The sequence below is a fragment of the Larimichthys crocea genome, chromosome XIII, assembly GCF_000972845.2.
Source record: "Larimichthys crocea isolate SSNF chromosome XIII, L_crocea_2.0, whole genome shotgun sequence".
Taxonomy (NCBI): Eukaryota; Metazoa; Chordata; class Actinopteri; family Sciaenidae; genus Larimichthys; species Larimichthys crocea.
The window spans coordinates 22,239,694-22,256,872 of NC_040023.1; the positions used below are offsets into that span (position 1 = coordinate 22,239,694).

Here is a 17,179-nt window from a genome sequence, read left to right on the forward strand (position 1 = left end):
TTTTTTTTTTTTTTTTTGTCCTTTTGCAAGAGACATTTGGAAAACTGGGTTGAGTCACATTTTGAGTGAATGTTGTTTAAAAAGTTTGGGGAACTTTATCTGATGCGTGACACACACACACACACACACACACACACACACAGAAAAGAATAAAATAAGAAGAAAGAATGATTTCTACATGCTGTCTAGATAAACTGTTCAAAAAGAGCTTCACATCTCTCACCAGTCTGAGGCCTTATGCTTAAACTAATGCACTAATGCTCAAAAAGGAGAATGGTTTAAGCATTTCTTCTTGAAAAGTAACGTTGCTCTCTTAGTAGCCAAACACCAGTAACATCTGTGTGATTACGGTGTCATGGGTGAAAGGTTTGCAGTTAATTCCACTCAGAACATCAGATCTCTCAGTTATCTTCTAACAATATATTGCTGGAAAAAGTTAATCCAGTGTCCATCTTTATAACATATCGCTGTTCCTAAACATATCTTGCCATCTGTACTTGAATTCAGTAGTTTTAACTGGAAAGTTGTACAACATGTGTGCCAATGAAAGCAAATTTAAATGGTTTATGGTACTTTCTCATCTTTTTCTCCCTTTTTTCTGAACTTTTTTTTAAAATCACAGTTAAGTTATGGATGCCTTATACTGTTGCTCAGTCAGTGTTATGTATATGATGTTTGCTGTAAAAAATCTATTTTGTTCTAAAATATGGTGTGCAATATGTTGGATCAAGATTTCAACTACTTACTGTAATATCTGTTTAACAAATGAAGATAATTGAAAACGTATGTATACTAAGAAAACAATAGATAGATCAATTTACAATGTTTGATTTTTTAAAAATGCATTATTTTATCCAGTTCTGGTCCTTAATGCCAACTTCTACAGTTCTTGGCTCTGAAGAGGAGTAAGATGGTGGTCACCGACTAGTGCCTGTTAGCTCAATGTGCTTCTGTTTCAGCTTCTAATCATCATTTATGCTGCTGTTTAAAATCTCAATCGTTGTATAGTCATTGCCCTGCAAAAACTATACTTGTACAGTAGCAATATGACTGACCGTGCCTTTGATGTGTGGTGTATTAGAGAAATTAAGATGAACCTGTGCTTGAGATTTTAACATTTTTGAAGCACTGGTATTGAAATATTTCAATGGTGGACGTCACTACAAGCAAAGAGATTAGTTTATTAATCAACAAGTCATTACCAGAACATGTTGGCTGTGTAATACAAGCCAGTAGTCATAAGAAAGCAGAAGTTTGGGGGTTATGAATGTTCTTAATTTAGTGTTATTGCATTCCATTATGCTCCTCTGTAGGTGAAGTTTACAGTATGAAGTAGTAGCTATGGTTGATAGAGAGAGAGAGAGTGGACCAGTGCCATTAAATGGTATAGTTATAGATAAAGACGTCCACGCTGAATGATCTCTAGAATCAAGAAAACTAGCTATTCTGGTGTAAATGCTTGCTGCTGTGGATTGGGAGATAAATCTGAGTGAAAGAATTCCTAGTTTTATAGAGATTTATTTTAATTTATGATCACTCAAAAAATACTTTTACTGTTGTTGTATGTTTTTTTCCTGAGAGTGAAAACCTTAATAGCTTTTCGGTTTTGTTTTGTTTTTCTCTCACTAGAAGGGATTTCATTTCTGCTCGATGGTTTCATCTACACACAACAGCCTTCAGCACATTGTAGCATTGTATATTTTGTAAACTAAAGAAAGGTCTTCACCATGAAAGATTTAACTCATTGATAGAGAGCTATTTCACTGATAGTATGAACATTTTATAAGCTATTGCTTTTAAGTTTTAAGTGCAAATTGTCTTTTTTGTTTTCCTTTGGGAGTTTGCACAGTTATTTTTGTCTACCTAATTTTTGATTCAATAAATAATTTTGTAATCAAGTGAATTGCAGCTGGCATTCCTGTGTTTTAACCTTATTCAATAAGAATGTGCATGTTTCCTTTTCTCAAGTAGCAGTTAGACAGCAGATGGTAGTATGAACTTTGCCCTGGAAAGCATCATTTTGATGTGCCTGAACCATTCCCAGCACTACTGTGGTTGACTGTAGGCTGTGGTCATCTAGCCGTCCTTATGAAATATATTGCTCTCTCCCTCTCTCTCTCTCTATTCCGGGCAGCAGCTCATGGCCCTGACTCATCACTATGTGGTCACACGAAATGACTCTCACAGAACTTGAACCTACATTCCTGATTCCTGAAACTAGTCATTGTGCCTCCAACTGAATGATTCAAGTATTCACATAAGTTGCAAAATCACATGAAAATACACAGTTTAGATACACATCTTGTTGGAGAACTTTCAGATGAAGTGACACTGTCTGGTGGCTCACAGATCATAAACAAATACTAGTTCTCTTTTAACAACTATCTTCTTAGAGTGCAAAGGTGCTGCCAAATAAAACAGAAGTTGCTGTACTTTTCTGGTCTCATTTTCAGGGATTTTACTGAACAGTGCAGAGTGATAGTGCAGGGAAATGAGTCAGGGAGTGCATAAGGATCTTGCCTCAGAAAGCTTTAAATTCCTGCACAGGACCACAGGCCAAGAGCCTGTGGGTCAGAATTCATGCTCACCCTACAGCCATTCTAATCTGCCTTACAAATCTCTGAAGGGTGTGTGAGGGTGTGTATGGGTGGGTGTGATATTTTTGTTGTGAGTATCTATGTGCCTGTTACTGTGTTATGGTTCCAAACCAATTTAACCATACGAGGAACATAAACAACCTCTGAATCAAGAAATACGAGAACATCACACCACATAACACAGCAGATATAACTCCATTTAGGTTTGGTCTTTACCAACCTTATTGGTAAGTTTGTATTTGTTGCCATAACAGTTTCACATGGTGGCCTGAGGCGGGGAACCTATGTTTCATGTCACCAAGCCAGCCATCATGTTGACTAATAAAATTTCCATGTAATCATATAATTTAGATCACATTGGCCACTTTGTATAGGTTGTTTAGATGTGGTTGTTTTACTCAAAAGATGAGCAATAAATAAAAAAGTGTTGAGTTGTCTCTACGGCAGATTTTACTACATAAAAACATACTCATCCATGGATCTGTGAGATACTTCAGTGAAAGCCATTCACCAACTGCCTTGTTTTATATTACACAGCTTTGTTAGTCTTGACTAGTTGACTTATGAGTGATGGACACAGTGACACCAACTATCAGCAGGGGTTTGTATTTACTTTGTTTTCTTATGTTGGGTAGTCTACCACGTATCTGATCAATCAATTTGGACAAAAGGCCTGTGTGATTCTGAATGTCTGATGAGGTCAAATCAACATAATGTCTTTATATTATGTCTCGGTGCCAGTCTCTTAGGATGAATGCTTTATTATGAATATGACTGACATGATGTGTGTTTGTATGTAAGTATGTGTGCTATGCAATGGCTGCACCATGTCTGCTCTTTGAGTGTGTGTTTACACATTAAGAGGACACAGTGTGAGGTCCCTGTTGTCCTGATTCAGATGCACACACACACACACACACACAGAGAGAGAGCTCAGGACTGATGACCTTTTGCACCTCAGACTCCCATGGTGTTTTCCCATCACTTAATCTTATATAAGTCTGAACTATCACAGGCAGTATGAAAGACGAACTGATCTCTGGTGTCACTTATCTGACACTACTGTGGGATTTAGTTCAAGTCTTTCTCTCTTTGGTACATCCTGAATATTTGTATTAATCTCTACATGTTTGTTACCAGCCCAAATTGCAATAACACATGAGCTCAATGTACACCTCTCGATGTTGCCCTCAGTCATATAAACAAGGGAAGGTCTTATGCAATACCTTTATGAGACTCAGAGGGATAAAAACACAACAGTGGAAGGTAACTCTGGTGCAATGAGATTTGACCCCCTAGTTGTGCAATATACATACCTCACACAGTCACCAGTGTTTTTATTTCTGATTGTGCTTGTCAGAGCAAGGCTTCTAATTAAACAAAGTGTTGTCATTGTGTATTTTAACAGTGTTCTTGCCATGTTTAGCATACCATTTTAGTCCTGAGGTAATAAACTGTAACACTGACATATACATGCATGAACTTCTTCCCCTTGCTACAGCCAGTTAACACAACACCCTGTAGTTCTAACAGTGTCACATACAGTAAGTCCTTTAGAGGGACAATCGTACGACAGACAAGAAACAGATTAATAATTGAATTCAGAAAAAAACAACTTCTTGTACTTGTTACTTTGTTCAATGACAATAAAGTTGAAGCTAATCTAATCGAATGTTGGCTGTCGTTTGATATTGACAAAATTTACAGTATAGATTCTGTAATGGTTTAAGTCATCTTTATTCATGGTCAACAAACAGCAGTATGCAAATCTATACTGATTCCCTTTCATGGGACCATATGCGTTATACTTCCCATCTTACTTTCATATCCTTCAGGCAAGAACCTTCTCATACCTTGAACTCTGCTTGTTTGAATAAAACAAAGGTGAAAAAGTGCAGAACCAACTTTTAAAGGGCAGAAAAACAACAACCAATATATATTTAATATTGCTTATATAATTCTGGATTCCCCCTCATTAATGGTAAAATAGATTAACTCTTCACTTGAATAAGCAGTATGCTCTTAAGTATGATAAACTGAGGCATAAAGCAATTAAAATGTTTATATGTATGCTGCGGATAGACTAAGAGCTGATTTAAGTGTATGGACTGTTTCTACAGAGAGGAAGGACTAAGAGGCGAAATTAGTAATCAGTCACCAAATGCATACAAGTGATTAAAGATATGGAAATATATGTGAAGACTGGTGTTGTTTTACAGATGAGATGATGCAACTTTGTTTAAGAGAGAGAAATAATGACAGGCCTCACCTGACTTAAATTAGTTTTCAACAACTTGAACATAAAACCTGTTAAAAACTATTCTTTACACACTCTGCAACCTCTTTTATCCGATGCTCTGTGTGTGTTTTATAACTGCACACACTGATCTCAAAATACCAGACAGCTTTTCAAAAAAAAAGAAGAAGAAAAAAAAAAGAAAGAAAGAAAGAAAGGCGAAATCCTCTGAACACACCCTTATTCCCATAAGACGTGAACGCCGCATTAATCACCCCTCACTCGTGGGCGTGGTCTCGTCTAAATGGGGAGGAGTTGTTTGCGTGCGTGTGCGTATGTTTGTGTGCGTGTTATGTATGTGTGTGTGTATGTGTATGTGTGTGTGTGTCCTCCCTGGCCGCATGAGATGAGCTTCCTGCAGTCTTTGCGGCCACTGTTTTCGCCTCCTCCTCCTCTTCTTCTTGTCCAGTCCGGGAATGTTGACCACCGTGGCCTGATCCACCGCTGCCGAGTGTCCCTTCATCTCCAGACTGCCACTCTCCGTGTTTGTCTCTGACGGTCGCAGCCTTCCTTCCCCTCTGTAAGGTGAGTGCATGTTGCCGGATGAAGACGCCGTTCTCACGCTGCCCGTGGGTGGAGGGGTGGTGGTGGTGGTGGTGGTAGTGGGGTGGGACCGAAAAGTCCACGGAGAGTGGGCAGTGAACGCGTGTAATAAAAGTTTAATGTGACACGCACTGTTTTTTGCGGGGGTCTGGACACATGTGCGCACTGCGCGCAAAACGCCTAGCGGGACCTGTGTCAGTCCCTTCCTCTCTGACAACGCAGCGACCAGTCATTGAACTCTGAAAACAAGTTTATTCATCGGATCGGGCTGTTGCATCCAACTCTATTCTGACTTTTCCACTCGTGGGAAGCCTCCACCATAGACTTGTTCCGGGGTTAGTACGCGTGCCGACAAGCTGTCTGGATCTCGTGCAGTTTTTTTTTTTTTTTTTTTGCACCTTTCCCAGCAGTCTCCCTTCAGGGAACAGTATTCAGATCCCAACAGCCTGGCTTGTTTACAATTGCGTAACAGCAGTCTACAGCGGCTCATAGCCTACTTACTATCCAGTAGGACTCCAGCTCCCCGCGTTGCGCCCCCCTCCAGCCCACCCACCGACCCCCTCCAACTCAATTCTGTGAGAGTTTCGTCAGTCTCGCCTTATCGCCTTATCCTTTTGGCAGCATTTGCTTTGGGGGTGGGGTGGTGGGGGTGGATGGGTTGATGGGAGAGGCGTTTTCCCAGGGATACTCATGTAGATCTTTTGCAGTGGTTCCCAAAGTGGGCTCTGGGGACCCCTAGGAGGGGGTCCTTGGGTAGGTTCCAGGGGTTCCCCAGTAAAGTGATGAATTGAGTTGATTCAGTTTAAACACAAAAAAACGATGAAGCAGTTTTCTGAGAGCTGACTGTAAAAAAGTGTTGATGAGCAGCTCTAGTGCATAGAAGAGATGTAAGCGTGAAATCACTCCCAGAGGGAGTGTGTTAGGAGGTCCACGATGTGTGCTGCTTGATGTGAAAATCTTAAGGAATCCCTTGCCTCCTTGCTCGTCTTCATCCACCTAATGCAGTGAATGCCAAAATACTGTCAGTGCATACTGTAATTGTAGATGCACTGCTTCTCTATCATGCATTCTGACCTTTATTGAATACTCCTCTATTGTTTCATTGTGACATTTGCTTTACAAGCCTGCAATATTTTGTCTGAGTTATACACTCTGAGGAACTATGTTTAATGATGGTAGCACTAATAGAGTGAATGACTGAGTGAGACAGCCTGATCATTATCTAATCTAACTTAATGTGGAAACGTCTTGACAAAGCAGCTCTTCATAGATAGTTTAATCTGCCCTATCATTTGGGCACTCTTCCAAATCAATTCCTTTACTGGCTGCATGTGGTTTCTGCAGAAGGTTGCATAACCACCCAAATTTATGATTCTGGGAACTATCGACGTTGGCCTGTGTGTTTTGAATGCAGATCAGGGCTCTTGTTGGGAATGTTTCTGGAAGGAGGCACTTCAGAGACTGATGTACATGGTAAGATTTTGTAGGTACTGTCAGTGCACATCTTCAAGGGGAAGAACTTGTTGAAATCCTGAGATAACAGTTTCTCCTGATCAAAAATGTAGGCTATGCCCACACTTGGGCTTGTCAGCTCCAAGGCAGAGCTACTGATCTTCAGTTTCTAAAGGTGGGACCTCTGTGAAAAAAAGGATAAATAAAATAATATAATCTAAAGGATATACTGGATAAAATCAAGCTGTCATCATCAATATTTAGTCTAATGATTTTGAGAGCACTTAATACAACATTTGCTTGGTTAATTACTGTTGGATTAATTAGATTCCAGTATACTTAAATGTAGAGGTCATATTTAACCTCAATATACCTTTCATAATTAAAGCAAGCAAAGCAGAGTCAGCAACCTTTCCTGAAGTGAACCACACAATCTTGCTAACCACTGATATTCTACTCAACTTGGCAACCTACTCTGGGGCATTTTGGATACTGCACTCATACATGGTCCTCTGCATGTTCCTCTCTAAAATCAGGGTGTGGTTGAATATGAAGTAGTTTGATCACATGGCTGCAGCTACACACAGCCTCAAGACATGCTATAGTTGTGTCTTTTCAAGCATGTTCTTTGTTTTGTTTTTTTGACACTCTCCCATTCATAACCAAAGAGGGTTTCTCTCTTCCTTACCCCTGCACATTATTTCCTGCTTTCTTTCATTTAATTATTTTGTGGTCACATCTCTGTGCACATGGCAACCGCTCTTGCTGCGGTTTCTTTCACCCCCTCAGCACCAGTCCTGCTATTTCAAGTCCATGCTCAGTAAGCACAGGCATGACAGGGCATGAACTCTGCAACGCTACAGGCTGCCAAAAGGCTGCTGACTGCACGTATTGCACATAACTATACTTACAATAAGCTATACTCGACTCGCTCTAGGATTCAGACTTAAGACCTTTGGCTCTGCTGCTCATACCCCATTGTATTTTGATCAAAATGCTGTATGCTTGGCAGTAATCGCCTCAGAGTTTTGTTACATAACCACAACCCAAGCCTCATTTTAAACTTTTCTTGATATGCAAATAGACACAAGGTCATATGCATATAGTTTTAGGAAAAGTGGCACAGATATCCTATTAGCTGGTATTGGTGGTATAAGAGCTTGTGGTCGTGCTCTAGGCAGCATTCCATTGAGTCTTGCGTCAGCCAGCAGTCATTTAGCACTGGTTAGTCTAGGCTTATGCGCTGTTAATACCCCCTCCCTGATGTCATGACACCATTAACCCAGGCCTGCTGGGGGACCACAGAACAGTTCAGTTGACTGACTGCATGGATCTAAAAGCAGACCAACTTCACCCTCTGAACCAAAATGCTCTGTTGGGCTGTTAGTGGTCATAAAGTAATCCAGTGATTTTAGGGACTGCTATTTATTCTCTTTGGCTAAAGGTCAAGTTTGTACTCATAAATAATAATCAGGCATAATGTCTAGATACTTCCATTTTCTGATAAATTGTTTTACATTAGGTTCACATCCCACATACTTATAGCTAAAGCAAGCTATAACCACAAGTTAGGTTCTGAAGACTAATGTGACCACTCTTTGATGACAGCACAGCCCAATTAATGCTTTATGTATTTGGTAACTCAGCTATAACTGCTGAGTAATCACATTCTGTTTTGTAAGAAGTCATTTCTAAGAACCTAAACCCTTGCCAGAGGAAAAATTTTGTGGTATTATTCTTCTCTCTCCTCCTTCATACTGTAAATACGGACCTGTACAAACCCGATTCTCACCGCTTTCCACTTGTAACCTAAGGTGATGCAATGCTTGCTTGTGTAACCACCAAAGTGTACAGTGGATTGGGTTTCTCTCTGTCTGGTGTTGGTCCAAATGTGGCTGAAACCCAAGCCTACGTGAGAGGCAAGAATGTTGCCTTTATTCTTTAGGTAACAGAACACCTGGGGGACCACATGCTCGGGTGGGTGAAGGTAATGTGGTGTGGATGCATGGTGATGTGTCAGACGAAATGATCTCTCCAATTCGTACACCATTTCTTCCCTTGTTCTTGTGTTCTCTTGCTTTCTATATCTAGGCTATATATCTGTCTCTCAGTTTATCTCTATCTCTTTGTAAATCTGTCTACCCCATTGTCTGCCCCCCTCAACTGTCTCTTTCTTTAAGCTAGTTTCGCTGTCTTTATCTGTCCTTCTGTCTCCCTCTGTTGATCTGGGTCTCACCGTACCAGCTGGAATCTGCAATGCAAAATCAAAACAAACCATGGTTAGTTGGCTTTGGTAGATGTATCATACGATTAAAAACAAAAAGAGCTTCTTTTTTACCCTCAGAAATATTTCCCAGTGCGAAACCTCAGAACAATACAGGCATTTTTCTGTTCTTGAATTATAGTACTGTCCTAAACCTCATTCTGATTCCCTCTCACGCTCTGAATTTAGCACTTTTGACCATGCATGCATGTATTTTGTTATACATAATTGCATTTTCTGCCCTCTAGATTTCTAGTATAATACTCAGACTTAAAAGTAATCAGGGCTTAGAGTGGTGTACTTTAATACTTAAACATAGGACTTACATTAAGTCCTTCTTAATATGATTTTTTTTTTCAGCCGGCCAAGTTTGTAAGCATTCCTAAGAGTAAGTAAGTAAAATAAATCCTGTTCCTCTTTCCACTTCCTCATTCCACATAGACTTTTTCTTATACAAGTTAAATGTTTTACTTACAAGTTCAGATTTATTTGGTTTCTTTCTTTTATTGTGAATGATGCCACGCCACTTGCACAGGCTGGATTACGGCTTTATATTCTTGATTGAAATGAGATGTACAGTGACAGTTCTGTCGACTTTTACAGCATCATCCAGTTATGTACTGCCAACAGGTGTGATAAAGATGGAGTCATGAGAAGGCGAATCCATCCCAACAGACCTCTGCGGCCACTATTACAGCCAACTTGTGCACAAGCACAATTGCTCCCAAGCCCTATCCATTCATCTATGCCATTGCATAAGACCAGTTCTCCCAAGCAGTCCAATGAAATCCTCATCCAATTAGTCACTGTCCACTTTTCCAAAAGGCCTTTCTCTCATAGACTGGTGCTATTCAGCCTCCCCCGGCATGACATCAGGCCCTCTCTTATAGCCCCACTTTACGCTGCTGCTCTCAAATAATGAAAGCTGCCAATTAATGACTAATCAACATGTGCAACAAGCACATCCAGTGAGGAGTGACTACCATCTAATCTGCTGATTAAAACAGAAGACAGAGATGCTCTGTTCAACTCTCTCCCCCCGTCTTTCAGTGTTGCATTGCTGCAGAAACAACAGCCAGCCCACACACATAACCAAGCTTGATAGTTGATCATTGGAATTATTTGAAATTTTCATTTTAGGGAATACCAATGTTTTTGATCAGTAGCCAGTGTAATACCATTCACTGCCATTAGTAAATTCTAAATTAAACTATTTATTTAGTGATCTACACTTCACATCATGTATTTGCTAGTTGCAGGTATAAACATAAACACGCTTTAAGGGTTGCCTATAGAGCTAAAGGCTGGTGGGAATAAGGGAATATCCCAGCAACAGCAACACAATACAGTAAAGCAGACATCTTCTCTTTCTAGCCATACCACTCTTTGTCTCACGTACAGCACATTTCTGTGGGTAGCCTAATATTCTCACATAAGGCCTCTGGTTAATTTTTAATATATATGGTAGAAGAATTGGCCTTTCCTCTCCAGGGGTTGGGTTAAGGTTGGTACATTCACTTCAATGGGCTCTCCACAAGTCTCCAAACATCGAGTTGGATCTGTGCCATTTCTTAAATTAAGATGCTGTTTATGTTCTAGGTTGGAGCAGTGCAGGATGAGGGTAGGGGTTGGATCGGGTGGGGGGGGTGGCTACGGCTGGCCGACGGTTTGGCTGGTGTGTTATAAGGCAGCAAGAGTTAATAGTGGGAATCAGTGGTTGGAGAGTTGGGTGTGTTTGGTGGGTGTGGTACTTGAGAGAGGGGTGATCTCTTTAGATTTAGAATGGATGCATGTCAGAGAACTGTAGCATTGGTCTCAAGACAAATCTCAAGACTACTTTTTGAAGGTCTTGGATTGGCTGATTTGTAAACCAGTTGGTAAAACTTCCTGCTTCAATTGCAACTAATAGCCTGCCTCACCTTCAATTTCAAATTTTTGTCACCATTATCAGCATGACATCAACTGGTAGATTTTAGCAACTTTTTGAGGTAGTGCAAGCTTTTTTTATTGGAAAAGAGTTGGCAACTCTAAGCCCCTAAAGAAAGTGACTGCAGGAGGCAGAAGAAGAGGCTGTGGCTGTCTAGGAGGAGATGTAAGCCAAATCTTCTTTAATAAAATGTGGCTACCTAAAAGAAAAAAAACACAGCAGTATGTAAATTCTGCATTTTATGCTTACTGGGACCACGCCTCATTCAAAGGAATTTGGAAATTATTAGTTACATATTAGCTACCTAAGTAGGCTATATACTGTCTGGTCTTGGCCTTGACTTGGTCTTGCCCTGCCTTGGTCTTGGTCTAGACTTGATCTGAGCTTTGGTGGTCTTGACTACAACTGTATTAATGAATGTTTTACTTGTATGGACTTTCATGTGCCACTTGGCTAAGTCGAATATTCAGCAAATGTTAGATCTCTTTTGGTCTCTGCCTGGTCCTGGGTTTATCCAATCTTTTTACTGGAAACAGCTGATGGAAACAATGTCGATGAGAGTGGTTAGAGAGAATCAAAACAGTTCAGTTGACTTAAGGCCATAAAACCAAAACACTACGCTGAAAGATGCTACAGTGCTAGAGTTGAGGGGTAAGAGTAGTGTCACCACAAGGGACCCTTTTACACTACACATAAAGATATTGATTATAGCATCTTTAAATATGTGTTATCATAAATGGGACAACTAGTTTAAGAGGGGGAACCTTGACATGTATCATCCTTCACAACTCATTTCACCTGAGATTGGTCTGTAGAGACTGTAAGACAGGCTGCTCTCAACTACCTAAGGCTGTGTGAATAAATATGCATCGGATTTATAGCCGATGCATATTTAGCTGCATAGATGAGTTGCACAGGGTCATAGGCACCAGCTGCCAGCCATATAGCCATCTGCTTTATTGAGATACATTTACCTCAGTCCACTTTTAATCAACATAATTTTCTCTTTTTTTGAGTAGTGCTACTCTTATGATTGAACAGCAATGAGTGTGAAATAAATCTGTTTAATCTTGTTATTTCAGTTCAGTTCTTACATGCAAATATTCCTCAACCTGCTACTTGTCTCACCTCTGTCAGACCTCTCATAAATTTGGGCAACCTCCTGGAGTTGGCCTGCACTCCTCATACAAGTTAGGCAACCTCTGATGAAGAAGTCAGCTTTTGTTTTGTTGCTTCACTGCCAAGACAAACTGTAAAAGGAATTATTACAAACCCAGATACTGTTGAAGACATGCACGCACACATCATTGCATGCACTCACTGCTCCCCGTGGGTGCGGCAGTGGTTCTCTTGAGGCCTTTGACACTTCCATTTGAAGATAAGTGATGTCAGGCTTGTTCCAGCTGTACTGTCTGGCTCAGTGATGCCCCAGGCTGCAGTGGGATTTCACAGATCCCACAGGACCCAACACAAATGTGGCAGGCATGGGACGTATTTATTCTGATGTAGTCAGCATCATTATCAGAAGATGCAATTTCACATGTGAAAATATGAGAGGCTGTTTATTACTGAGCTTAACCTTGTTTGTACATTCACCATCTTCCAGTAAACCATATGAACACTTTCCAGGAAATCATATCCATCCAAGCATGGTATTATTAGTGACGTTAATTTTGTTCACATGTTATGTAACACTAGAAACTAACATCTCTAGTCCAAACAGTAACACTACCTCTTTCACATTTTCCAGCATGTTCTGGCTCATAGAAACAAGACATGGTTCATGATGTTCTATCCACTTTCTTCACTGTGCCTCTTCACAAGTTATGAACATGGCTTATTAAACAGCTGAGCATCCGTGTTAGCATTTCTCATAAAAAAAACTCCATAAGGTTTACACAGAAATTTCCTTGTGAGATGGGGCAGACAGATTTTTAATAGAGCACAAGCCATCCGAAGGATCAGAATCCCTACAGGGTTGTGCATCTCCAGAAGTGGGAGCGGTAATGGTTGGAAATCCTGCAGGAGCAGTTTGGTGCAAGACAGAAATAACAGTCTTGTGCAGACCTCTACCCTGGGGTGTAGAAGATAAAACACTTTGTTCCCTGACATTACCTGACCCCTAGCAGCATAAGAAAGTCCCCTTTTGACCTCGTGATACCTGAGAAGGAAGCTTACAATCAGTGTGTGTGTGTGTCTTTGTGTTATGCATGAACACATACACACACACACACACACACACACACACACACACACACATTTTGCCATATGTTCCTCACTTTCTGTCCTGTCGCTATATTGCACATGTTTTTTCGTCGTGTAGTACCCTGTATGGAAAGAATGTGCTCTCTGCATTCCAAAGATGACTGAGCAGAGCTGAACAGCCCCGTTTTTAATCTGTGTCCAGTCCAATCCAATGAACACATTTTACAATTATATGCACAGACAAAGTAGTTGACACAGCTGCACAGCTGAGCTGTACAGATGCTGCCATCGAGCACTGTGCGGTTTTGGTTCACGGTTCCACATGTGAAATGATTTCCAAATGTAAGCAGAAAGGCTGTTGGAGTTATTATGTTATAGATTTAATGTGTTTGATTAAAAAACATCTATGCCCCGAATTGTTGGTTTTAACATTACCAACATGTTAACATTACATTAGAGGCATGTTTCTGTAAACCTTACCCAGCATGCAGTGGTACAATAGCATAGCATTCTGTATAACTAAAGCCTTCTTTGGTTGAATTTAAACACTTATGTTCAAGAATAGTTTTTGATACAGCAGCATGGCCATCATAACCCTACACATAATCCTTCAATACCTAAACCACATATCATGTATTTGTGTATGTGTTCTTTCGTGATCTGAAACAGAACTCTTTACACATCTGACTTAAAAGTAGTCTGACTTGTACACTTGCTCATCCACTACAGTATGTTTCTGGACACCCCACTATAAATAACCTCCACTATTTGGAATGTTTTCCCAATTAGGAAAAGACGGGAATATGAGCAGTAAAAAGCCTCACGAAAATGTACAGAGACTGGCAGGCAGGTAGATACACAGACAAGTACAGACAGCAAAGGTAAAGAAAGAGATGGGCAAAAGACAGACAGACAGCAGGAAGTAAGACAGAAAGGCAGGAATACAACTGAACAGATAGGCAGGATGACAGTTAATATAGACAAACCAGACCAAGAGTGGGCAGATTTTAAAAAATTAAATAAAAAAATCAAACTGAGTCCTTAGTTTACAAGGCATGTTTGGCTTTGCAGCTCGCAAGACATATATTTATTTCAGGTTTGGCCTACATACAGTCTGTGAGGTTAAAAGTTTAATATTTCCATTTTCCACTCTAGATATTTTTATTGGACTTATTGGAAAGGCTTAAGGAAGGGAAAAACTTAATAACCTGTTATTTAATATGGGAGGAAGTTGTGGCCTAAATAAGTAATAACTCTATTTAAAACCATAATGAGAGTTAATATGCAAAATTCTAAATGTATATTTATCATCTGCAAAAAATATTCTTGTAAAAGTTTGTGTTTGCTTTGCAATCCTTCATCATTTTTGGATCAGTACATTTGCATTGTATGCCATATTTACCCTTGTGGTATTGGTTGCAAGCAGTCCTGTAACGTCCAAAGTCTGAACATCCATCTTTGGTCTGGTGAGCTGGTCAGCCAATGATCCAGTCACCTTGTAAAAGAGTTAAAACAGTTCAGGCAAATGTTTCTAAAGTTTCAATTAGGCTTTACTTTAAATAGCCCAGGTTTCAGGTGATCCCAGGCCTCATCTTTGGCTTCACTGCAGGGCTTATCACCCTGGGATGTTAAAGCTGGACCCCTGAGATGTAAGCACGTATCAGCACATTAACCCCTCGACTGACTAATCATGTGGACCCACCAACAGCTATACTTTCTTACATCGATCTGCATTTGTTGATTGTAGTTACAGAGCTGCCTCTCAAAGGTTACAGGCTAAAGTTTAATTTCACTTAATTTATATGTTGAACATATAATTTCCACATCAACGGTAGCTTTTTAATTTTTTTCACTAATTTTCTGTATCTTAGAGGTTCATATATGCACGCTATTAGAGTTAAATGAAACTGACTTTTAAGTAAAGCAAAGCACTAACTGTATAATTGTCTTAGTATTTATGGCTTGTTAGCTCAAGTGCAATATCGTATAACGCTGCCTGTTCTAGCTCATTAAAAGCAAATTGTGTTGAATGTACATTATATCAAGGAGTAAAGCAGTTAGTGTAGCTGTAACTGTTTTGAACAGCTTTCATGTAGGTGTGTTTGTGTGATAAACTGATTTGTAGTTAATGAGCTAAAGCCACCAGTATGGACTTTTTTTTTTTAATAATATAAGTTGCATAATTAAAATATTTCCTACAACATTAGATGCATGTCGGTAAAACCCCAGAGCAGAACACTTTCAGTAAACTGTTGTGTATGTGCTGTGAAGTCTCACCCAGGACGGTGCTGCAAAGGATTTATGATTTATGATAGGTATTATTAAGGTCCTGGCGTTTGAAGTCCACCAGCTAACATTCTCCCTCATGCAAGTCTGAGCAAAAATCACTTTAATTAATCCATGCTGTCACTTCACCGCTTGGTACAGCCGCCGTACCCCAAAGTCCGCCTTTATAGTGGGGCAACACCGTCCGGATAATTGCACCATTAAGGTCAGAGATGGTTAGGTTTCAGTACACTGTTCAAGAGGAAGGAGTTGAAACAAAGGGCTCTGACAGGGTCTAATCCCTGAGCTGGAATGGCTTTGATTGTTTCAGGGACCAATTAAGCATAGGTGCGTGTGTGTTTGGTCAATATATCAGTCACTGCAACTCAGTGTGGCACGTATGAGCACTTTGAAACTTGCAAGGTATTTTAATGCCACATGGAACGCCTGAGCCTTTTCCCATGTTTAATCATGCAGATAATTTACACCTGTGATGTTAAAAGGCCATACATTTAATTCATTTAATGTATTTAATCCTCCTGAAATGAAAGTGGCCATTGATAAGGGTTTAAGCTTTAGTGAGTTACAACCATTTTGCTAGTTACTTGAAGTCTACCTCTGTCCCTCTTGTGCAACCTCCTGACTTCTGAAATATAATAAACACACAGTTCAGCCACAGCTAGTCAGCAAGAGTGTGGCGCCTAATGAGGGGCTGCTCTGAGAATTTAGGCTGATGTTAATTTGTTTTGTTTTTGTTGTAAACTGTGTGTCTGTAAATAATGTGTAAATGACGAGTTGCCCTAGCATGCCAGCCGGCCAGGCCACACACACGGACTGACACAGTAACACACACACACCTATAGACACACACACACTCATTACAAGGTAGGCCTTTCAGCAGTTCTAGTGATTGTGATGCCAGGCTCTTTGTTCAGAATGCATTCATGGTTTGGTCATTATTTCGGAGACCAATTTTAGAGGTACAAAAAAAAAATTGTTTCATTTTTTTGGGCTCTTTAAAACAAATTGGAATGGGAGAACTCTGAGTTTTATTCATCTGATCGGAAGTTGGAAGATTGTCATGGGCATATTGACTATTACTTTGATTGTGGCATATTAGCAAGGATCTACTTGCTTCCAAAATCGCATGCAACAATTTATACAATTTTCCAAAATCAGCAATTTGACAGTCACCTTTGAAATTTTGTCTGAACAACTGAATGGAACGCCATAATGTCTCCCAGGAGAGACCCAGACGGCTGCCTTTTCACCTTGCCCTCGAAAATAGGTGTTTGGAGCAGCAGTAAACATGGACAACAGATCATATGAAGCTCCTATTTATCAGTTTGTTTTTTTCTTGTAATGCCTGTTTCAAGTGGTTTTATAATTTAACGGATATGTCCAATTCAAGGAGTGGTAGCAGATCGGTCTTATCATTATATACAGAGGCAGCAAGACACACAACTCTATAAACACAAGTACAGCTTCTCAAAGTCCCTGAAAACTCCCCAAAATAGAGCATTTACACACCCACGCACAGCCACACATGCTCAGCATATGTAAACACATACAGTTCACGTACGCATGCAGAAACACATGTACAGGCAAAGATGCACACACACACACACACA

At 40.1% G+C, this 17,179-nt stretch overlaps 2 protein-coding genes across 6 annotated transcripts in view; both read left to right on the forward strand.

The window, feature by feature from the left end:
* Nucleotides 1-1,874, forward strand: part of cobl (cordon-bleu WH2 repeat protein) — a 52,836-nt gene extending 50,962 nt beyond the window's left edge. For all 3 annotated transcript variants that reach the window (XM_027287114.1, XM_027287116.1, XM_027287115.1), the window contains one exon: nt 19-1,874. The gene's annotated coding sequence lies outside the window, so the exon portion shown is untranslated. The remainder of the gene's footprint in view (nt 1-18) is intronic.
* A 3,167-nt stretch (nt 1,875-5,041) lies between these two features.
* grb10b (growth factor receptor-bound protein 10b) overlaps nt 5,042-17,179 on the forward strand; it is a 63,347-nt gene continuing 51,209 nt past the window's right edge. The window contains exon 1 of one of the 3 annotated variants that reach the window (XM_010750490.3): nt 5,042-5,418. The gene's annotated coding sequence lies outside the window, so the exon portion shown is untranslated. The remainder of the gene's footprint in view (nt 5,419-17,179) is intronic. The other 2 variants (XM_019271696.2, XM_010750489.3) reach the window with 2 other exon arrangements.